We start from the raw sequence: 11,129 nt of genomic DNA on the forward strand, positions 1-11,129 counted from the left end.
TATGCTGACTTATGTAGTCAAATCCTGTCTTCAGGTTAATTCTGATTGTCTTCTTTAGTATTAGTATAATTATGCAGCAGTTAACGTTGCTTTTCTGGTACTCTGCCTGGTTAATAGAGTTCTCCAAAATACTACTACATTTCCTAGAAACCCTGCTTCTCCTGCTTTTCGATTGATTTTTATGACCAGCAACAGCCCAGTCTTATACTACATTAGCATGGCCACTAGCAGGTTTAAGTGCAAGGATGCTAATCTGTTAGCAGATTTCCTGCCTCAAAGTTCTGTTTAATGAAGTTTTATACAACAACATTGGGTCTAATGACTGAGGTTGAAGCGCTGAACATTATAGAATTTAGGAGAAATGTGAAATATTGCTGTTAACATTTAGTAGTTAAAAATGTTAAAAATGTGGTTTTGTTAGTTTCTTACAGTACAAATAGACCAAATAGCAAAAACTAGCCTACCGAGCCTGTGGCTGTCAGTTCTCGTTGTTGTATCGTCCCAGAGGAGCAAAACGGAAAAACCAGAGGAGCTCTGAGCTCATGTGTGAATCTTCTTCTCAAATTTCTATTCCTTATTTTGTCCCATGAATTTATCTTCATGGCTCCTGTTTTCAACACAACGTAAAACTTTTCAATGAAAGTGATGAAATTTGTTGTATCTAGTGTTCCATGTTTTACTTCTTATTTATCTTTCTCTTTGTGGTTCCTTCTCTGTTTGTGTGTATAAACTGTATAAAGAACTGTATAAAGAAAGATGTTTTCATTTTCATTGCATATAATGTGACTGTAAATAAATAGCTGAATAAATGTTTCCAAACAATGACAAATGTATTTATTTATTATGTGTCAGATTGGAAAATGTAACATATAATACTGCACATTAGAGGTTTTACTGAACTTAAAATTACCAGCACTGAAAGTGGAGTCTATTTCTCTGCCCAATCTGTGTGTGTGTGTGTGTGTGTGTGTGTGTGTGTGTGTGTGTGTGTGTGTGTTTTGATTCAATGAGGCGAGTGAAAGACTGGATTAACACTGTGTCCTTTTTAGTCCTTGCCTCACACAATGAGCCAAACATGTGAGGGAGGCGTTAGAGAGAGGCACAGGGTGTCACAGGAAAGGAAAATGCACCCTCCATCGCCCATACAAGACAACCCTTCACACCAAGGAGTATTAACCTGACACATTTTATTGTAAACCATTTCTTAGTCTTTTTTTATTTATTTATTTATTTTACATCGCCCATAATCAGTGTGTTAACTCATTTTGAAAATCAGTGGATGTGCTGGTACTGATGCAGGGACATTAACTGAATGTGTAAGTTTAATTAAATTCAGACCAACACTGTTGGACATTTACCAATTCTAGTTAACTGCAGACGGACAGATGGATGTCTCAACATGCCATAAACTTGCAGGTCCTTCGGCCAGATGAGCAGGAAAAACAACAAAAAACATTTTGAGGTTTTGAGGAAGAATCCAAAAGAAAATTTGTGTTTGTTTGAATTTGAAAAAGTATTCATTAAACTTTAATTCTTTTTCTTTTACCCTTAACAGACAGTAAAATGATAATGAGAAAAGTTACAATATTTAGGATCAGTTTTTAAATGTGGATGCTTATTACAAAGTTGGATCTGATGTGTGTAAAAACTGTTACATTCTAATGTTAATAGAGCAGGTGGGGTCATATCCTGCTGCACATACTGCTTGGTTTGGTTTACATGTGTTAGGTTTACTATTCAGTGGGTTTAGGGACCAAATCTATATGGTTAGGTTTACAAAAAAATGAAGTTTGGGTTTATTCTCGCAGAATTAGAGATAAGAGTACTGCATGCGTCACAGCAGTGGTCCCCAACCCGGCCCGGTCGTTTGGTACCGGGTAGCGAGAGTTGAGGCTCGGGTGTGAAATTAATGGTTTTTCAATTCAATTCAATTTTGTCTATATAGCGCCAAATCACAACAACAGTTGCCTCAAGGTGCTTCATATTGTACAGCAGATCGTACAATAATAGATACAGAGAAAAACCCAACAATCATATGACCCCCTATGAGCAAGCACTTTGGCAACAGTGGGAAGGAAAAACTCCCTTTTAACAGGAAGAAACCTCCGGCAGAACCAGGCTCAGGGAGGGGCGGGGCCATCTGCTGCGACCGGTTGGGGTGAGAGAAGGAAGACAGGATAAAGACATGCTGTGGAAGAGAGACAGAGGTTAATAACAGATATGATTCAATGCAGAGAGGTCTGTGAACACATAGTGAGTGAGAAAGGTGACTGGAAAGGAAAAACTCAATGCATCATGGGAATCCCCCAGCAGTCTACACCTATTGCAGCATAACTAAGGGAGGATTCAGGGTCACCTGGTCCAGCCCTAACTATATGCTTTAGCAAAAAGGAAAGTTTGAAGCCTAATCTTGAAAGTAGAGATAGTGTCTGTCTCCTGAATCCAAACTGGAAGCTGGTTCCACAGAAGAGGGGCCTGAAAACTGAAGGCTCTGCCTCCCATTCTACTTTGAAATACTCTGGGAACAACAAGTAGGCCTGCAGAGCGAGAGCGAAGTGCTCTAATAGGGTGATATGGTACTACAAGGTCATTAAGATAAGATGGGGCCTGATTATTTAAGACCTTGTATGTGAGGAGCAGGATTTTGAATTCTGGATTTAACAGGAAGCCAAAACAGGAGAAATATGCTCTCTCTTTCTAGTCCCTGTCAGGACTCTTGCTGCAGCATTTTGGATTAGCTGAAGGCTTTTCAGGCCATTTATTTTTCAGGGAGTTTTTTGGACATCCTGATAATAATGAATTACAGTCGTCCAGCCTGGAAGTAATAAATGCATGAACTAGTTTTTCAGCGTCACTCTGAGACAGGATATTTCTAATTTTAGAGATGTTGCGCAAATGGAAGAAAGCAGTCTTACATATTTGTTTAATATGTGCGTTGAAGGACATGTCCTGGTCAAACGTGGTTTTTATGGTTTGTATCGGTTTTTAGCGGGGGTTTAACCGTTTTTATCATTAACTCAGTTTCCCTGGGTCTTTTCCCATGTGTTATGAATAAATCTTTTTTTTTGTTTTATACTGGTTTTATATTGTTGTATTTATCCGCGACACCTTAAAGGCCGGTCAGTGAAAACATTATCGGACATAAACTGGTCCATGGCGCAAAAAAGGTTGGGCACCGCTGCATTACAGGACATGTGCTAAAGGATAAACTGCAGGTATCTGTAACAGATAACAGCAGAAACATTGGCTAAACAGAAGTATTCAACAGAGCACATAAAATGTTGTAAGTCACCAGAACATATATTTTGCTATCACTTATTAGCTATAGAATAATAAAACAATATATAACTGATAAATATATTGATTTTAAAAAGTTATACAATCGACTAAATAAGTTTAAATGAAAAACTGCCGTGCAGTCCTCTGCTTCCATGGCAGTGCAGTGCCACTATAGTCCACCTGAGGGAGCATGTTGCTTTGCTTTGATTTTAGACTGCTTCTGAAATCGCTGCAATCATTGCAACTCAAAAGCCGGATCAACCAGATATGGTGCAACTCTACAAAGTCACATTTCAAACTGACCTGTGACACATGCCAGTTGGATTTGTACTGATAATTGCTGGGCCAATTACACTACAATGCACAAGTGTCTTTATGCCTGTTTTCCTTCAGGCTCTTTCCAAGAAAAACATTTATAATGTCTAGGTGACAGTGTTCTGCCATTTTCCCACAGCAGCACCTCTAATGAACACACGATTTAGTTGCAGCTTGTATCAAACAGAATCCCCAGTCAACAGTGAATTATACTTATTTTATGTTAGCTTAAATATATAAAAAAATGTAATAATCGTTCATGTTATGATGCGTTTGTACCTGCTGTTGCTTGTCCTTTCAGGTTGTGCAATGCTGTGTTCTGGGTTTCTTGTTAGTTTTATAGGCAGCTCAGATAAAGGCTTGTCATGTGAAACACTAATTATGATAAAGCTTCAAACATTACTAACTGTTGGGAAATATTTCAGTATGGAAAACATGTTGATTTTTGCAGAAGTGTTGTGTTTTCCTTCTTTGAGACATGCCACATTGCTAACAATCCGGTGCTCTACCCTGTGCCGCACAGACTGACTCTTCAACCTCTAACGCTGTGGTGTAACCCTGAACACGACCCTGAAACCTAATCTTACAATCATGCTTCTTTTGTATGTAGTTTTTGTTCCCTTTGAATATTTTCTCTCAAGTGTTGTCAAGGGGATTAAAAAAAATAAAAACGGTAAATTATTAAGCATTGTATGTCAAAAGGTAAGTTTGATGTTAACTCTCTGGTGGCTGGTTCTTCAGCTGCTGCTATTTTGCACAGTGTGCACCAACTACTTACCTCCGTCCAGGAGGTTATGTTTTTGTTAACGTTTGCATGTGTGCATGTGATGACGACTGTGTTTAGACTGTTCCTTCCCATAGCTTCCCAAGTGTGGTGTGTTCTGTCAGTGTCTACAAAGTATCATATAACGATCTAAAATTAACTGATGTGAAGGTCAAACTGATAATAATGCCACTGTGATGGACCAACCAGTAAAGCAAAATTAGACACAGATTAAAGTCCATAAAAAGTTTTTATTTAACCCAAAAATCAAACTTTAAATTATACAAAAAAATCTTAATTCTGGGCCCATAAAAGAGGTCAAAGTAACAGAGCTCTACTCAAAAGCTGGCAACAAACAAACTGACCCACTTAAATGAGACCAAGGGGAAACTTAAACAGTGTGTGATCAGCCCACAAAGACAAATAGGCTAGACACAAAAACCTGACTTAATTCAGATCAAACTGAGGTTATTGTACTCGGCCCTGAAAATCTTAGAAATATGGTATCTAACCAGATTCTTACTCTGGATGGCATTACCTTGGCCTCCAGTAACGCTGTGAGGAACCTTGGAGTCATTTTTGACCAGGACATGTCCTTCAATGCACATATTAAACAAATATGTAAGACTGCGTTCTTCCATTTGCGCAACATCTCTAAAGTTAGAAATATCCTGTCTCAGAGTGACGCTGAAAAACTAGTTCATACCTTTATTACTTCCAGGCTGGACGACTGTAATTCATTATTATCAGGATGTCCAAAAAACTCCCTGAAAAGCCTTCAGCTAATCCAAAATGCTGCAGCAAGAGTCCTGACAGGGACTAGAAAGAGAGAGCAGATTTCTCCTGTTTTGGCTTCCTGTTAAATCCAGGATTCAAAATCCTGCTCCTCACATACAAGGTCTTAAATAATCAGGCCCCATCTTATCCTAATGACCTTGTAGTACCATATCACCCTATTAGAGCACTTCGCTCTCGCTCTGCAGGCCTACTTGTTGTTCCTAGAGTATTTAAAAGTAGAATGGGAGGGAGAGCCTTCAGTTTTCAGGCCCCTCTTCTGTGGAACCAGCTTCCAGTTTGGATTCAGGAGACAGACACTATCTCTACTTTCAAGATTAGGCTTCAAACTTTCCTTTTTGCTAAAGCATATAGTTAGGGCTGGACCAGGTGACCCTGAATCCTCCCTTAGTTATGCTGCAATAGGTGTAGACTGCTGGGGGATTCCCATGATGCATTGAGTTTTTCCTTTCCAGTCACCTTTCTCACTCAGCATGTGTTAATAGACCTCTCTGCACTGAAACACACTTGTTATTAATCTCTGGCTCTCTTCCACAGCATGTCTTTCATCCTCGACTTTAGACTTGACTTGAAAAATTGTTTTAAGACTTGGGACTTGAACCTGTTTACTTGAAAAGACTTGATATTTTACCAAAAATCTATAATTTAACACACATATTATATAAAAATTGTGCACCATTAATTAAATTCATTCATTCATTCATTCTTACCACTCTGTACGTATGTGTGTGTGAACTGTAGCACAGCCAATCAAATCAACAAGATTAAAAAAAACAAAACAAATAAAAAACTGCTCAGGCCAAAAATGCTGCCAAGCCTTCTTTTGGGTGCATAAATTATGAAGCAGTCAACAGAAAACGAAATGCAACATGCAAAAAACATGCAAGATGAGAATCACAGACGGAGAAAGAACACCATCCAACTGAAGTTGAATTTGAAGTTGCATAAAAAAATGGTAGGTGGTGCTTCTCTTTTGCTACGATGAGATAGCATCATCTTACTAGCAAATGTTGCTACGTTGATGATACTATTTGACTTTAATGTGTATGATATTTGTGTCATGCTATTTTAAACCCGGTCCTACAAGCGCATCCAAGAATAACATGCAGATTGTTATCTCAGTCTGTCGGTGGATGGTGAGCAAAAAAAATCGAAACTCAGGGAACACACAACACACACTCTGTCACTCAGACATGGACAGATACAAACTCATACGTGCACAAACGGACTAGGTGAGAGGGAGAGGACATGCTAATCACGCTGCACTAAATATACTGCAATGGTTTGTTTTGTACTGTGGAAATCTCAGCACTTTTTGTCTGAACAGGAAGTTCTGCTTTTGTGTTTTTCATTGAATGTTTATTCTGTGAATTGAGCTGTATCTTATAGAGGTGAAATTTCAGAATTACTTTGTGTATATTTTGTAAGTTCACTTATTTCATCATGTGTTGAAATAAACACAGACGTGATTTTTAAAAAAACACATGGTCTGTTATTTACATTTAACATGTCATTGCAACATTCTTTTTTCTTTTTTTAAAGACTTGAAAGGACTTGAAATTCAAAGTTTCAGACTTGTGACTAAACTTGGACTTTTACACCAGTGACTTGAGACTTGACTCGTGAGACTTACTTACAAAACAATGACTTGGTCCCACCTCTGCTTCTCTCACCCCAACCAGTCGCAGCAGATGGCCCCGCCCCTCCCTGAGCCTGGTTCTGCCGGAGGTTTCTTCCTGTTAAAAGGGAGTTTTTCCTTCCCACTGTCACCAAAGTGCTTGCTCAAAGGTGGTCATATGATTGTTGGGTTTTTCTCTGTATGTATTATTGTAGGGTCGACCTCACCTTGAGGCGACTGTTGTTGTGATTTGGCGCTGTATAAATAAAATTGAACTAAATCGAATTAGTGTAGTGTTATAAGTCTCGATTGTAGCACTGTGACATTTGGTAGATATTACCCAATATGTGTGGCTGTTTAAAACGGTTTCTTACTGCCTTTGTTTGTATTGACAGAATATAGGCATGATATACAAACAGCATATAAGGAATGATGAATGAAGAGTATGTCACGGTCCTGGGTCATGTGACCAAGTTTCTTGATGTTTTGTTATTCTTTTCAGTCCAGTTTCATTTCAGTTTATCTAGTTACATTCTGTCAAGCCTAGAATCTAAACATCATGATATGGTCAATTATTTTATCGTTAAACCAGTGCTTAAAATTCTGATGCTTTTGCTTGTATTGGCAGAATGTAGGAAATGATACTACTATATGGGGTTTCTAAATATCACATTATAATTTGCATCCAAAGTAACACTGGACCTCTGACCAGGTCTGCCTTTCTTTCAAGTTGCCCCCAAACGTGTTATGAATATGCTTACATCTCTGCCTGTTAACCGGATTCTTTGCTAATGCTATAATCCTCAAAAATCCTTGGTGGTCCCTTTTGTTGCACATACGTGGTTTGCAACAGGTGTGTCAAATACTAACATTCTTGTGTTGTTGCCACCGAAGTTATGTACTCTGTCTCACAAGTTGACAAGGCAACAGCTGGCTGCTTCTTTGTTCTCCATGATACTAAGGTATCATTCATTCAGACTTACTGAACCATGTAGTACTCCTCCTATCAGTCACCTCTGCAGCCAAGCCTGAGTCACCGTGAGCTTGTATTCCCAGATCCTTGTTACTTTTCCTGTACCACAATGTTTTGTCTCCTGATTGTTTTTACGGTAATGTTCCAAAGTTGCTTCTTTGAATTGCTGCCATAGCTTACTTAAAACAAAACTCAAACCTGGTTGCATGCAAGAGGACAAGTACATAAGGCTGCTTACTGCCTCTCTGTACATCTTGGCATTCTTCATTTTCAGCATCATCATTGTAGTTCAACTGTTCATAAGGAGTTGATCTTGGTTTACAGTCTCTCCTGCATTTTACTTACATATCTTCTGTTTGCTCAAAATCAACACTGAGAAAATGCTTGAGTTTACCCATATCTTTCATTTTGAACCTTGCAGTTAGCATTCCCTTCACAGTTTTTAAAACACTTTCATCACTGGCTACAATAAGAATATCATCACCTCATAGGATGAGGATCACTTTGTCTTTTCTTGTTTTCCTTGAGTAAACACAATGATCTGCAGGACTCTGCAGGAAACTGTTTTCTATCAAACAGTCATGTCATGTCCTGTTCCAGCAAACTTGTTCACTGCTTACTTTCTTCAGAGAAATCAATTCAGTAAGGCTGATAATTCTTGGTTTACCTTTTCCAGTATAATAGTCTCTTAATATTTTCATTGTCTTGCGGCCATCAGCAGCAGCTTCTCTCATCAAAAGTGATTAACCTGGGCATTCTTATCTTTATCGTCCTCGTCTTCACCATTACTATTCCATGTTGTGTCTTTCGACCTTGTAGTCTAAGACAGCGGTTCCCAACCCCCGGGCCACGGACCGGTCCGTGAGTCGTTTGGTACCGAGAGTTAAAGCTCGGGTGTGAGATTAATGTTTTCAGGGTTTTTATCGTTAACTCAGTTAACTATTTTGAAAGGATTATTTGCACGTTACCATAGCGACCAGAGAGCATTAAGGGGCAGAGAGGAGGATGTTACTGTCTGTGTTGTTGACGCATTTCAGGAGGACGCTGCTAATAAAGTTACACGATTACACAGTGAATTTGCATTTATTATTACATTTACAAAGTTCCACATTTTTTGTCTTGGTTGTATCATTTTATTTTGTTGTATTTATCCGCGAACCTTACCATGTTGTCTGACATTAAACTGGTCCATGGCGCAAAAAAAGTTGGGGACCGCTGGTCTAAGATGTGCTAAAAATGTTGTCGGCCACAGTTCATAATTCTTCTCATGTCCATCAAAAATTTGTAAGGTTGAATAAACAGACCGTCCATTGGATCCTGTTTAGTGTGCCCACCCCCAAGGCCCTATATATAAGTGTTGTGAGAGTGTAAGTAAAGTGGATGTGTAGGTTGTGGAATAAAATTGAGGCACAGGTGGCCAGGAGCGGACAGAGGAGGAATGCCTCCCCTGCACCTCAGTGACACACCTGTACCTCAAGGCCCTGCATATGTGGTGGTATGATGGAGTGGAAAGAGGGAGGCAGTTGGGAATGGGGAGGGAAGGATGGGGGGGGGGGGGGGGGGGGGCAAAGTACCTCCTCCCTTGAGCCAGCTCCCCTGCTGACCCCAGTAGGCAGCCCCATTCCCTGGAATCCACCAAGGGCAGGGGGCCCACCCAACCCCACTGCAGAGGAAAATTACACCCGCCCCAACATTCCATCAACTCCCAGACTCCATGAGATAATAGACAGCCAGGTTGAGTTCATCCTCCACCTCTGCTAGAGCCCTCTTCCACTTGCAGAGTGAACTCCTGGAGAGCAGAGAGCCCTGCAAAGGATGGTAACAAAGTTACCAAAACTTAGCATTTTGTGACTTACTTTAGGAAGTCAGCTGGACTCTTCCACAGGCAACAGGCATCCAACAGCCATAGCTCTGCAGGCCACAGCCAGGCTCCACCATCAGCCAGCAGGCCACAGCCACAACCAGGATCCACCATCAGCCAGCAGGCCACAGCCAGGCTCCACCATCAGCCAGCAGGCCCAGCCAGCAGGCCACAGCCAGGCTCCACCATTAGCCAGCAGGCCACAGCCAGGCTCCACCATCAGCCAGCAGGCCACAGCCAGGCTCCTCCATCAGTCAGCAGGCCACAGCCAGGCTCCTCCATCAGTCAGCAGGCCACAGCCAGGCTCCTCCATCAGCCAGCAGGCCACAGCCAGGCTCCACCATCAGCCAGCAGGCCACAGCCAGGCGCCATCATCAGAAATTCCGCTTCCGGGTCCCTCGTGGTGGCCGCCTCGTGGTCTCGCTTCAGTATGCCACCCAAGAAAGGCCCAACACCAGAGGAGGTTGAGGACATTAAAACCTCCCTCGGAGCTAGGGTTGCCAACTCCCTGAAAAATAAATAAGGGACACCTCGTGGCCAGGGCCGGGCGACCCAGTTGTCTTCACCCTTCCCAGTGTGGTGAATTTTCTAGCTCTTTTTTTGTGTGTGAAATTATTTTTTTAACCCTTTGACTTGAATTTGATTTAAGTAGATGTCTATTCTTTGTGATATGAACACATGTGAAACAAATGATCATTTAGCCATTTATTTTTAGCTCAAAATGACAACATTAACACAGTAAAACAGGTCTCCTTCTTAAACAGAAGCCTGTCATGCTTAACTTTTGAGAATATAAGTAAATCTTTCTTTAAAAGAACTCTGTCCTGCTTAACTTAAAATAATAGAAAACAATAGAAAGAAAAATATTCTTGTAACAGTGCACATTTAGTGCATTTAGTACAATCGGCTTCAGTTGAAATATTATTTCAGCTTTTCTAATCAGCTGCTCCTGTTTGTAAACCCGCTTGTTCCCATGATTACGCATCTTAACTCATCATCATTATTCATCTATGTATTACTTTTATGTATTAGTCATCTATTTGTTGTAATCATCTATCCTTGCAGTTGTTTATTACACAAAATAAATTATATTATCACACTTCTGGCCACATAGCGCTGATATTCACTGCACATGCCCATATTAACTTTTTCCAGCCAGGTGTTTTCCTTTTCCCATTCTTCCCTTTCTCTGAACAAACATTGCTGCTCTAATGCTGGGCTCACACTGTGCGGTTTTATGCCCATTTTGAGCCGATTTTTGACCGATTTTGGCCTTCATCGTGCATCGTGTAGTATACGTGGGGTAACGAGAAGTGATTAACACCTCACGACCAGCTCCCGATCATCAATCGCTCGTGAGGGTCTCACCACAGCCGCTCACACTGCTCATGCGCAAACACGTAAACGTTGGTGAAAAAGACGGCGCAGCACGGCTGTGCAGCGTGTGATCTGGACACAAGCGATGGAGGCACTTGTAGAACTTTGGAAAGCTCATCCGAGCCTTTTCGATGTGGCATCACAAAAT

This window comes from Diplotaxodon limnothrissa, linkage group LG4 (assembly GCF_057381915.1).
Source record: "Diplotaxodon limnothrissa isolate DT_005_m linkage group LG4, D_limnothrissa_male_GT1.1, whole genome shotgun sequence".
Lineage (NCBI taxonomy): Eukaryota > Metazoa > Chordata > Actinopteri > Cichliformes > Cichlidae > Diplotaxodon > Diplotaxodon limnothrissa.